Source organism: Carassius auratus, chromosome 8 (assembly GCF_003368295.1).
Source record: "Carassius auratus strain Wakin chromosome 8, ASM336829v1, whole genome shotgun sequence".
Taxonomy (NCBI): Eukaryota; Metazoa; Chordata; class Actinopteri; order Cypriniformes; family Cyprinidae; genus Carassius; species Carassius auratus.
In genome coordinates, this window is record NC_039250.1 from 23,137,328 (window position 1) to 23,150,514 (window position 13,187).

Consider the following 13,187-nt stretch of genomic DNA (forward strand, 5'->3'; position numbering starts at 1 on the left):
ATAAGAAATGTGAGCAAGGTCCTGCTAAATCAAGAAGATACAATGACCAAACATACATAATATGTATAGTATGTACTGTATATAGTATTATCTGCACTACTAGATCATTAAAATAAATTTAAATAATGTTTTTACATAATTACAAGTTTTGGTAGTATTTTAAAAATAAGTCTAATTTGTTAACGCTATTAAATGCATTACTATACATTAACTGAATATGAACAAAATATATTTTTAGAGCATTATCAATCTTTTAATGTTTTAATGTTACTTGATTTATTTTTGTTCATGTTGATTCACGGTACATTAACTTATGTTAACAGATACACAAATGAAAAATAATGTATTTTAGTATGTAATTATATAATTAATGCTATAAAACATAATTGTTCAAGTTAACATGCACAGTTAAGTACTGTTAACATATAAAGGAACATTCCACTTTTTGGAAATAGGCTCATCTCAAACTCCCAGTTTATACCATTTTTGAATCCATTCAGCCAATATCAGGTTTTGAGACCAGCAGCATGGCATCAGAAATGACCAAAGAGTATGGGTATTTTTCCTATTAAAACTTTCCTCTTTTGTAGTTCTATTTGTACTAAGACCGGAAAATGTAAAGTGTGATTTTCTAGGGTGATATGATTAAAACTATACTCATTCTGGTGTAATAATCAAGGAACGGTGCAGCCATAACATGAGTGCAGCCATTGCAGATATCACTGCAGTAAAACTCAACTCATTAACTCGGGGGAGTTTGGAGAATGAGCATATTTCCAAAAAAGGGGAGTGTTCCTTTAAAACCTTATTGTAAACCATTATCAAAGGTTTATATTTTGTTGTCTGTGTGCATGGTGTTTAACCATTTCATTGCTGTAACCCTTAAAACCAGACTGCCAAACGGTTAATATCAATGCATGCACACCTCTTTCCCAATGACACTAGAGGATGGTGGTTGCACTAGTGACTTGGGCTCGTCATTGCAGCTTGAAGCATTTTGTACTTTAATTTAGTAATGCATTTTCCACCAGGGAGATGTAAAAGCAGTGTCAGTTAATAGAGGGAGACAGTGATCAACTTACACAACCTCACATTTAATCCTACTGTTGCACAAGGTAGTTGCATTTACAAATTGTACCTTATTACATCCTGACAATTACGAAATTTATGTAATGCAGAATGATCCTGTTAATACTGTAAACTAAATTTGAAACGACAACAGCCAACAGTACAATAGCCTTTTGACTGAACTGGTATTTATACACTGATCATAAATTTATACTGATTTTAAAATTGACTGATTTTAACATTTGTAAGGAGCTGATCAAAACAAAAAACAACAACAACAAAAAAAAAACATTCAAGAGTAAACAATAAATTTTAACACCTACACTTGTAAAGTACTTTTTACTTATAGAAAACACACAATCACTTTCTCGTCTTCCATTTTGTACTTTTTTTTAATCATTCCGAGACAGACAGAGTGGTACCATTTTCACAGTTGCTGCACTGAATCTAGTGGAAATAAAAATTGTCACAAGTAAACTTAATTTTAATTATATTGAACATATGTTACGTTCGGAACCCAGGAAACACAGAGACGAGAGATCCAAACACACTGTGAGTTTAATGGGTAATCCAAATTTCAGAATCCAACAAGCAGGGGGACAAAACCAAAAATCCATCCAAACAAACAAACAGGAATAGGAATAGAACAGGAAAGAACTTGAAACTCGTAAGGCGAAACGGGTGACAGAAAGAAGGACTCCATGAAAACAAACAGAAACAGACCGGTAATATAGGCAGGGGTAATGACTATCAAGTGAAGACACTGAGTGCAATTAACAGAAGTGCAATTACTGTGATGAGGGACAAGGCTTTGTGGGAATGTAGTGCCTGCGGTGAGGTGCCTATGGGGAAGTGAGACCACTAGTGGAGACTCAGGGAAACAGAGACCAGACAGCCTGACAACAATATTAAGTTAAAAATAAACTGTAATTCATGTCTTTATTACTACATTATTAAGATATTAATAGTAATTCAGCTTAAAATCATCAAATTGAAATAAGACAATTGACAAACAGTAAAAAATAATAAAACCTTTTGATCTGTATTGACTAATACAAAATACTACTTAATATTTGATTAGAGTCATTCTGTATTAACTCATACTAATTATCGGCATAATAATTATCTATTTAGTTGAAATAATTTAACATTTCAGCTCTACAGATTGTATAATACCTCATCTTCATGGGGAAGTTGTGGCCTAGTCCCAACTGCTCCCCGTGCGCTGCAGCATAAATGGCTGCCCACTGCTCCGGTGTGTGTTCATGGTTTGATGTGTGTGCACCTTGGATGGGTTAAATGCAGAGCACAAATTCTGAGTATGGGTCCCATACTTGCTGAATGTCATGTCACTTTACTAATTACTAATTTCTCAATGAAGGAGCCATGCTTCCAACTGGACACTCTTTTCCACACGGGAGCAATGCTGTTCCGGGTTGAATACTGAAAATACAATATCACAAATCAAAGTTTTATTTTAACCATTGGTTCAGAAAAGACAGACCCGACCGACCCAGTGTATCGACAAACAGATAGACAGACAGACAGACACTAAACCTAAAGGATTATAGGACACCATACTAATAATGTGTTTGACCCCTTTCATCTTCAGAAACCTGCCTTAATTCTTAGTGGCATTGATTCAATAAGGTGCTGAAAGCATTCTTTATAAATGTTGGCCCATATTGGATAGGATAGCATCTTACAGTTGATAGAGATTTGTGGATGCACATCCAGGGCACGAAGCTCTCGTTCCACCACATCCCAAAGATGCTCTATTGGGTTGAGATATGGTGCTGTGGGGGCCATTTTAGTACAGTGAACTCATTGTCATGTTCAAGAAACCAATTTGAAAGGATTCAAGCTTTGTGATATGGTGCATTATCCTGCTGGAATAACCAGCAAGAGGATGGGTACATGGTGGTCATAAAAGGATGGACATGGGTCAAGAAACAATGCTCAGGTAGGGCGTGGCATTTAAACGATGCCCAATTGGCACTAAGGGGCCTAAAGTGTGCCAAGAAAACATCCCCCACACCATTACAACCACCACCACAATTGTAGCTTATTTTTTCTATTTGTAGTGGAGATGCGTGGTACCCGGTTGGGTCTTCTGCTGTTGTAGCCATCCGCGCTCAAGGTTGTGCGTGTTGTGGCTTCACCAATGCTTTGCTGCATACCTCGGTTTGTAAACAAGTCGTTATTTCAGTCAAAGTGCTCTTCTATCAGCTTGAATCAGTCAGCCCATTCTCCTCTGACCTCTAGCATCAACAAGGCATTTTCGCCCACAGGACAGCCGCATACTGGATGTTTTCCCTTTTCACACCATTCTTTGTAAACCCTAGAAATGGTTTGAACGTGAAAAATCCCAGTAACTGACTGGCCCGTCAACAACCATGCCACGCTCAAAAATTGCTTAAATCACCTTTCTTTCCCATTCTGACATTCAGTTTGGAGTTCAGGAGATTGTCTTGACCAGGACTACACCCCTAAATGCATTGAAGCAACTGCCATGTGTTTGGTGATTGGATTGTACGCTGAATTTTCTACTGACAGCTACAGATAAAGACATACTGTAGATTACTGTCTTTAAACAATTTAAAGCTTTCTGACAATTATAGTGTTCTAATAATTTTTTTCCACCACTGTATAGATGAGCGTTATGGTTACAGTAAGAGAGGTAGATGGATAGATTTACTAGCAGGAAGATCATAATTCATAAAAAAATGTGCACAGACAGTCAGGTGCCAAATACATCTTTGATCTCAGACAAATACTTTTTTTTAGGTTCTTATAGACCGTTCATTCATTAATCTGTCATGAGAAAATAATTATTAAAACAATGTAGAATTTTAAGCATCAGGAAGTTACTAGTTAATTAAATGGCGATGCGGGATTGCAAGTTGACCTATATGTGCGGAATGCAAAATCCAGGCTTTTAAACATACACCAAAAAACACCACAGTTCTGCCAAAAGGGAGTGCTAAAAAAATAAATAAATAAATCACTGTAATTTTGCTTCAGTATGATCCATGAACTTTGCAATTATGTCCGCATGAATGCATCTTTTCATCAAACTGAAATGGCCATTAATGACAAGAATACAAAGATTGTCATATCATGATCAAAATAATATCAATAATAAGCTATTTCTTGTCATATATTCTATACCCAGTACTTGAGGAAATAAATTTTGTAAATAATTGTAATAAGACAATACAGTAATATAGTGATTCGAAATCAATTGCAATATTTAATTTATGATAAAATAGTATCTTAACTGTTAATACGTTAAAAGTGTTCATACAAATAGTGCACAGCAAATCAAAATAGTTCAGTATTCAGTTCAAAGTAGATATATCTTGACATACAGCACGATCTAAGTTAGGTTATGGTTAAGTAGTACTGTTATTTTTAATCTCTACATTGTTAATACATCAAATAAATGTATGAATATATACTTACAGTACAGACCAAAAGTTTGGACACACCTTCTCATTAGAAGAGTTTTCTTTATTTTCATGACTATGAAAATTGTAGAGTCACACTGAAGGCATCAAGGGCTATTTGACCAAGAAGGAGAGTGATGGGGTGCTGCGCCAGATGACCTGGCCTCCACAGTCACCGGACCTGAACCCAATTGAGATGGTTTAGGGGTGAGCTGGACCGCAGACAGAAGGCAAAAGGCCCAACAAGTGCTAAGCATCTCTCGGGGAACTCCTTCAAGACTGTTGGAAGACCATTTCAGGTGACTACCTCTTGAAGCTCATCAAGAGAATGCCAAGAGTGTGCAAAGCAGTAATCAAAGCAAAAGGTGGCTACTTTGAAGAACCTAGAATATGACATATTTTCAGTTGTTTCACAATATTTTGTTATGTATATAATTCCATATATAATTCCACATTTGTTAATTTCATAGTTTTGATGCCTTCAGTGTGAATCTTCAATTATCATGAAAATAAAGAAAACTCGTTGAATGAGAAGGTGTGTCCAAACTTTTGGTCTGTACTGTACATTAAATAGATATAAAAATAAATATAAAATAGGTACATATAAATAGTGTTCTTTATAAGTGGATAGCATGTTCTATCTACTAAATCAGAAAGATGTATTTTAATGTTGTCTCATAACATTTTTTTCAGGTACCTTTATTTGTAATTGCATAGACATAAAACCATACATTGTTGACAAGGATTGTGCTATATGTAGTGAAGTGAAGTAAAGCAACATGATGGTGAAGTATAATAATAACAAATACTTGGAATTTGTGGAGTTTATCCCATCCACATGCACCTGGCATATACTTTGTATATTTACACATTACTCCTGTCATTGTGTCAACAGTGTATGGTTTATATCTATCCTTTATGTTTTTGTAAGCATAATGAACTCTTAACTCTACTTATCACAGTTTTGTTAGTTTGGACTAAGTCTGTCTTTCATACTTTGTCATTTGACCTATATTTTGTCTCACATTTTGATTACATAAGTTCACCTGTGGTGTTGCTAATTATTTCATTTGTTCTGTCTACGTTACGTTCTTGTCCTTTTAGTTTGACTTTGTCGGGTAATGTTTTAGACCTCATGACTGCTATCTGTGGATACCCTTTTCCTATGTCATGTGGAATAAATACCTTCTGAATCTTCTCCTATTTGCACCTTTTTCTACAACCTAGCTTCAGTGTGAAACTACAAAATATAAGGTTCTTTAAAAGTTTAAGATCTTAAGAACTACCATCACCATGTTTCAAGTAAAACACTTTATTAGTAATATGTAGTAACCAAACCACAATAAAATAAATATTCACTCATGCAAATTAAATACATGCAATTAATTAAAATAATTAGTAACACTATATTTCAGAGTCTATTAATTAACTAGTTGCTTATAAGTATGCATATTTATAGAATATTAGCCATTTATTAGTAGTAAGCACATATTAACAGAGGTGTAAAATACTTGAGTAATTTTACTTGAGGCAGCAAGTTTCGTTTCACCCGCAAAAAAAAAAAAAAGTTTATTTCTTATTTGTTCCGTTTTGATAGAGCCATTAGCTATGATAAACTATTTGCACAAAATAGTGCAAATAAAATCTGTGATGAAAATTAAAATACTATTAATATTTTGTGGGACTTTTTTCTCATGAATCTAATTAGTCACAAATAACAATTTATCAATATTTGCTAGGAAAAAACTATAAATGCCCAAATAAAAATTGAAAAGATTAATTGTCCTTTTAGACAGTGACGCTGAATAGACAACACAAATAAAATGGACTTTAAAAACGTTAACGTTTTTTTGTATTAATTCTATGACTCTACTCATTAATTGAACACATTCTAGTATTCTGTTTCGAATATATTTTTAGCCTCTCCATCACATCTTGCTCTTCTGTCACAGTCTTATGTCTTTCTGTCACTGTCTTCTGTGAGTGTTGTGTTTGTTTGGTGCCATGTGCTCTATCCTGTCTTTTTCTGATCCCACCCACCTTGTTACCTCATTATTGTTTAGTTGCTCCACCTGTGTTTCTCAATTGCTCCCGGACTCATTACCTTCACTCCGCACAGCTGTTTCATCCACTCACACACTTACACAATGTAGCAGAAATGAGTCGAACCAGACAAATTAAAGAGTCTATCAGAGCTGTGTGCATTGAAACGAGAGCCGAACTCCTCAGGAAGTCATAAATCAGTTCTAGTGCCACAAGAACCAAGCAAGATAACCAACCAACCAACTTGTTTCAACATTAACACCAATAGAACAATTATTGACAATTTTAATTCGAAGAAGAGATTGTCAAATTTATTGTTCGTGATTGAAATGCAACGCTGGACATCACATGTAAACCCAGGAAATCATTTTAAATACTTGCATTGACTTCCCCCCACCCAGCAGAACCAGACTGAAATTCCTAAGGGGGAAGGGCTTTAAACCTTTGTCTTCACAGAAAAGTCCCTTTGCCAGAGAATGGCAAAGAAACTGCTTTTTGTACATTATATATGGACCAGAATGAACTCAAAAAGACTTATAAATGAATCGTTCCATTGCTTAACTCCATATTCATTTATGTGTAACCCACACCTTTGACTATCATGTATAATCACTTATTGTGTATGTCTTTTGATAACTATAGGATACATAGTCATGTCTAGAATTGATATAATCAAATTTTCTTGCTTGATATTGTCCTGACAATCATTTATTTGTAAAATATATCATAATCATGTTATAGGAATCATGTCCAAAATTAGACCCTGTGAGGCAAGAACCACATGCTTGGTAAGATAAACAAATGATTTATGATACCCCAGAGCCAAGACCATATCTGATTGGTCAAGGCAACATTTGAGGGGTGGCCAACAAGGAAGTTTAAATACTTTGGACACCATGAAATTTTGCTTTAGTCTGCTTTTAGTCCCTTGCTGCTGCTATTAGCCATGTCTGTTTCTAGTCTCTAGCTATGCTTCTGCTAGCTTGTAGCTTCTAGCCATGCGGTTTAGTCATCACTGTTTGAGCGCGGTTCCTGCGTGCTTCGGCCTGCCTGCTGCTACTATGCCACGATAAGAAGGAACACAACCTAGTCTCGTCAAACTTTATTTCTTTTCTTTTTCCGTTTGAGAGTTTCATGTTCTGAGTTAAGTTTTGTAACGTCGAGTCTCCGAAGCCTGACCTCGGATGCCCGTTCAACTTCGACCAGCGCACACGACTCTGCACTTTCAGCCAACGCCCAACAACCACGGGCTTCCCAAGACGTCACTTCACTACTGAACTTCCAGCCAATCAGCGACACCGGGATACCCCTTTCAACGGGAGTCCCTTTCACAGAAAACGAAGGCAACGTATCCCCAGATATTTGTTGTGCTGGTGTATCTAATATAATTTTAGTCACATTGAGGAACTCAATGTAAGGGCTAATTACGTGATTGATGGTTGTTCATGTCTATGCAATTTAACGTATTGCTGTAAACTTGGAATTCCATATTTCCATTCTCTTAAACTCCTCTTTTCCTAACTTTCGATCTTCCTGCAACTTGTGTGAAAGTGTGAGTGCGTGCGTTTATGTGTTAGATTAATTTATATGTCTTAGATTTATCTAATAAAGCCTTATTCATATTGAAAAGAGAAGTATCTTGTGTTTTGTGCTTACAAGTTAATGTCTTAAACTGCCGATCTTGTTACTGTTCTAATTAATAGTGTTTTAACTATAGTTTGGATATTAGTATCCAGCGCAGATTTGATGTTAAACGGCTAGTTCACTGAATCGCAGGGCGTCTCCGTGAACAGCCGTGAAACAGTGATTCTGTTCAAATTCCCTTTAAAATCTTAAATGATTCCCTTTGAGCTAAATTGACCTGTTTCCGTTACAACAAACACACCTGGTGCCCATTGTCAATGAGTATATATTCTCCACTCTCTAACCACTCTGTCAGGCTGTATTAATTGTGTAATGTAAATTGTGATTTGTAAATGTTCCTGGATACTCGTGTTTTTGCATCTTGGCTGCGTCTGCTCTTGTCTCCGTGATTTGTTTCTGTTTTGTTTTGCCTTGTTGGCCTTTTTGTTCTCATTTATTAAAAAGTAATTTATTCCCTGCACTTGGACCCAGATCCTGTTTTTTCCACTGCTCCGTTTCTACCACGCCCTGACATCTTCAAAGGGATAGTTCACCCATAAATGAAAATTCTTTCACCATTTACTGACCTCTGTCATCCCAGATGTTTATGACTTTCTTTCTTCACATGAACACAAGCAAATAATTTTTATTTTTATTTTGAAAATGCAATTCTCTAATCAGCCACTAGGGTTAGAATGAAAGGTTGTGAAAAATGTCCACTCTCTCCCTCTATTGATTGACACTGGTTTCATGTCTCTATCTTCCTGCTGTAGAATGTTATTACAGAAAGGAGGTTAATTTTGGACATACAATTCCCTTTCCTAGCAGTAGGGGTAAAAAGAAAGGTTGTGAAAAATTTCAACTGTCCCCCTCTATTGATTGACACTGGTTTCATGTATCTGTCTCTTTGCTGTAGAAAGTTATTACAAAACGAAGGTTAATTTTGGACATGCAATTCCCTTTTTTACCAGTAGGTGTAAAAAGAAAGGTTGTGAAAAATGTCCACTCTCCCCCTCTATTGATTGACACTGGTTTCGCGTCTATGTCTCCCTGCTGTAGAAAGTTATTACAAAAAGAATGTTTATTTTGGACATGCAATTCCCTAATAAGCCACTTGGGGTAAAATGAAAGGTTGTAAAAAATGTCCACTGTCCCCCTCTATTGATTGACAGTGGTTTCATGTCTCTGTCTCACTGCTGTAGAAAGTTATTATAAAAAGGAGGTTAATTTTGGACATGCAATTCCCTTTCCTACCAGTAAGGGTAAAATTCAGGGTTGTGAAAAATGTCCACTCTCTCCCTCTACTGATTGACATTGGTTTCATGTCTCTGTCTCCCTGCTGTAGAAAGTTATTACAAAAATAAGGTTAATTTTGGACATGCAGTTCCCTAATAAGCCACTTGGGGTAAAACGAAAGGTTGTGAAAAACTTCCACTCTCTCCCTCTATTGACTGACACTGGTTTCATGTCTCTGTCTCTCTGCTGTAGAAAGTTATTACAAAAAGAAGGTTCATTTTGTACATGCAATTCCCTTTTCTACCAGTAGGGGTAAAATTAAGGGTTGTGAAAAATGTCCACTGTCCCCTTCTATTGATTGACACTGGTTTCATGTCTCTGTCTCCCTGCTGTAGAAAGTTATTACAAAAAGGTTAATTTTGGACATGCAATTCCCTAATAAGCCACTTGGGGTAAAACGAAAGGTTGTGAAAACTGTCCACTGTCTCCTTCTATTGATTGACAGTGGTTTCATGTCTCTGTCTCCCTGCTGTATAAAGTTATTACAAAAAGAAGGTTAATTTTGGACATGCAATTCCCTTTTTTACCAGTAGGGGTAAAAGAAAGGTTGTGAAAAATGTCCACTGTCCCCCTCTATTGATTGACACTGGTTTTGTGTCGTTGTCTCCCTGCTGTAGAAAGTTATTACAAAAAAAAGGTTAATTTTGGACATGCAATTCCCTTTTCTACCAGTAGGGGTAAAAAGAAATGTTGTGAAAAATGTCCACTCTCTCCCTCTACTGATTGACACTGGTTTCATGTACCTGTCTCACTGCTGTAGAAAGTTATTATAAAAAGAAAGTTTATTTTGAACATGCAATTCCCTTTTTTACCAGTAGGGGTAAAAAGAAATGTTGTGAAAAATGTCCACTCTCCCCCTCTATTGATTGACACTGGTTTCATGTATCTGTCTCTTTGCTGTAGAAAGTTATTACAAAACGAAGGTTAATTTTGGACATGCAATTCCCTTTTTTACCAGTAGGTGTAAAAAGAAAGGTTGTGAAAAATGTCCACTGTCCCCCTCTATTGATTGACACTGGTTTCATGTCTCTGTCTCACTGCTGTAGAAAGTTATTATAAAAAGGAGGTTAATTTTGGACATGCAATTCCCTTTCCTACCAGTAAGGGTAAAATGAAATGTTGTGAAAAATGTCCACTGTCCCCCTCTATTGATTGACACTGGTTTCATGTCTCTGTCTCCCTGCTGTAGAAAGTTATTACAAAAATAAAGTTAATTTTGGACATGCAATTCACTTTTTTTACCAGTAGGGGTAAAAAGAAAGGTTGTGAAAAATGTCCACTCTCCCCCTCTATTGATTGACAGTGGTTTCATGTCTCTGTCTCCCTGCTGTAGAAAGTTATTACAAAAATAAGGTTAATTTTGGACATGCAGTTCCCTAATAAGCCACTTGGGGTAAAACGAAAGGTTGTGAAAAAAGTCCACTCTCCCCCTCTATTGATTGACAGTGGTTTCATGTCTCTGTCTCTCTGCTGTAGAAAGTTATTACAAAAAGAAGGTTCATTTTGTACATGCAATTCCCTTTTCTACCAGTAGGGGTAAAATTCAGGGTTGTGAAAAATGTCCACTGTCCCCTTCTATTGATTGACCGTGGTTTCATGTCTCTGTCTCCCTGCTGTAGAAAGTTATTACAAAAAGGTTAATTTTGGACATGCAATTCCCTAATAAGCCACTTGGGGTAAAACGAAAGGTTGTGAAAACTGTCCACTGTCCCCTTCTATTGATTGACAGTGGTTTCATGTCTCTGTCTCCCTGCTGTAGAAAGTTATTACAAAAAGAAGGCTAATTTTGGACATGCAATTCCCTTTTTTACCAGTAGGGGTAAAAATAAAGGTTGTGAAAAATGTCCACTGTCCCCCTCTATTGCTTGACACTGGTTTCATGTCTCTGTCTCACTGCTGTATAAAGTTATTACAAATAGAAAGTTACTTTTGGACATGCAGTTCCCTAATCAGCCACTTGGGGTAAAATGAAAGGTTGTGAAAAATGTCCACTCTCTCTCTCTACTAATTGACACTGGTTTCATGTATCTGTCTCACTGCTGTAGAAAGTTATTACAAAAAGGTTAATTTTGGACATGTAATTCCCTAATAAGCCACTTGGGGTAAAACGAAAGGTTGTGAAAAATGTCCACTCTCCCCCTCTATTGATTGACACTGGTTTCATGTCTTTGTCTCCCTGCTGTAGAAACTTATTAAAAAAAAAAGGTTAATTTTGGACATGCAATTCCCTTTTCTACCAGTAGGGGTAAAATTCAGGGTTGTGAAAAATGTCCACTCTCTCCCTCTACTGATTGACACTGGTTTCATGTACCTGTCTGACTGCTGTAGAAAGTTATAAAAAGAAAGTTTATTTTGGACATGCAATTCCCTTTTTTAACAGTAGGGGTAAAAAGAAAGGTTGTGAAAAATGTCCACTCTCCCCCTCTATTTATTGACACTGGTTTCATGTCTCTGTCTCCCTGCTGTATAAAGTTATTACAAAAAGAAGGATAATTTTGGACATGCAGTTCCCTAATCAGCCACTTGGGGTGAAATGAAAGGTTGTGAAAAATGTCCACTCTCTCCCTCTATTGATTGACACTGGTTTCATGTCTCTGTCTCACTGCTGTAGAAAGTTATTACAAAAAAGAATGTTAATTTTGGACATGCAATTCCCTTTTTTACCAGTAGGGGTAAAAAAGAAAGGTTGTGAAAAATGTCCACTGTCCCCCTCTATTGATTGACAGTGGTTTCATGTCTCTGTCTCACTGCTGTAGAAAGTTATTACAAAAAGAAGGTTTATTTTGGACATGCAATTCCCTTTTTTACCAGTAGGGGTAAAAAGAAAGGTTGTGAAAAATGTCCACTCTCTCCCTCTATTGATTGACACTGGTTTCGTGTCTATGTCTCCCTGCTGTAGAAAGTTATTACAAAAAGAATGTTTATTTTGGACATGCAATTCCCTAGTAAGCCACTTGGGGTAAAACGAAAGGTTGTGAAAAATGTCCACTGTCCCGCTCTATTGATTGACACTGGTTTCATGTCTATGTCTCCCTGCTGTAGAAAGTTATTACAAAAAGAAGATTTATTTTGGACATGCAATTACCTAATAAGCCACTTGGGGTAAAATGAAAGTTTGAGAAAAATGTCCACTGTCCCCCTCTATTGATTGACACTGGTTTCATGTCTCTGTCTCCCTGCTGTAGAAAGTTATTACAAAAAGAATGTTAATTTTGGACATGCAATTCCCTTTTTTACCAGTAGGGGTAAAAAGAAAGGTTGTGAAAAATGTGCACTGTCCCCCTCTATTGATTGACACTGGTTTCATGTCTCTGTCTCACTGCTGTAGAAAGTTATTACAAATAGAAAGTTAATTTTGGACATGCATTTCCCTAATCAGCCACTTGGGGTAAAAAGAGAATATTGTGAAAAATACCCATTGCCCCCCTCTATTGATGGACACTGTCTTTATGTCTCTGTCTCCTTGCTGTAGAAAGTTATTACAAAAAGAATGTTAATTTTGGACATGCAATTCCCGTTTCTGCCCGTAGGGGCAAAAAAAGAGGTTGTGAAAAATGTCCACGGTTCCCCACTATTGATTGACACTGTTATCATGTCTATATGCCCTTTAACTAAAAAGCTATTACAAAAACAACGCCTACTGAGCTATAGCAAAAAACGAAAAAAGTTTGCACTTCCCCCACGGTCCCTAACTGAATGCTCTGCTGA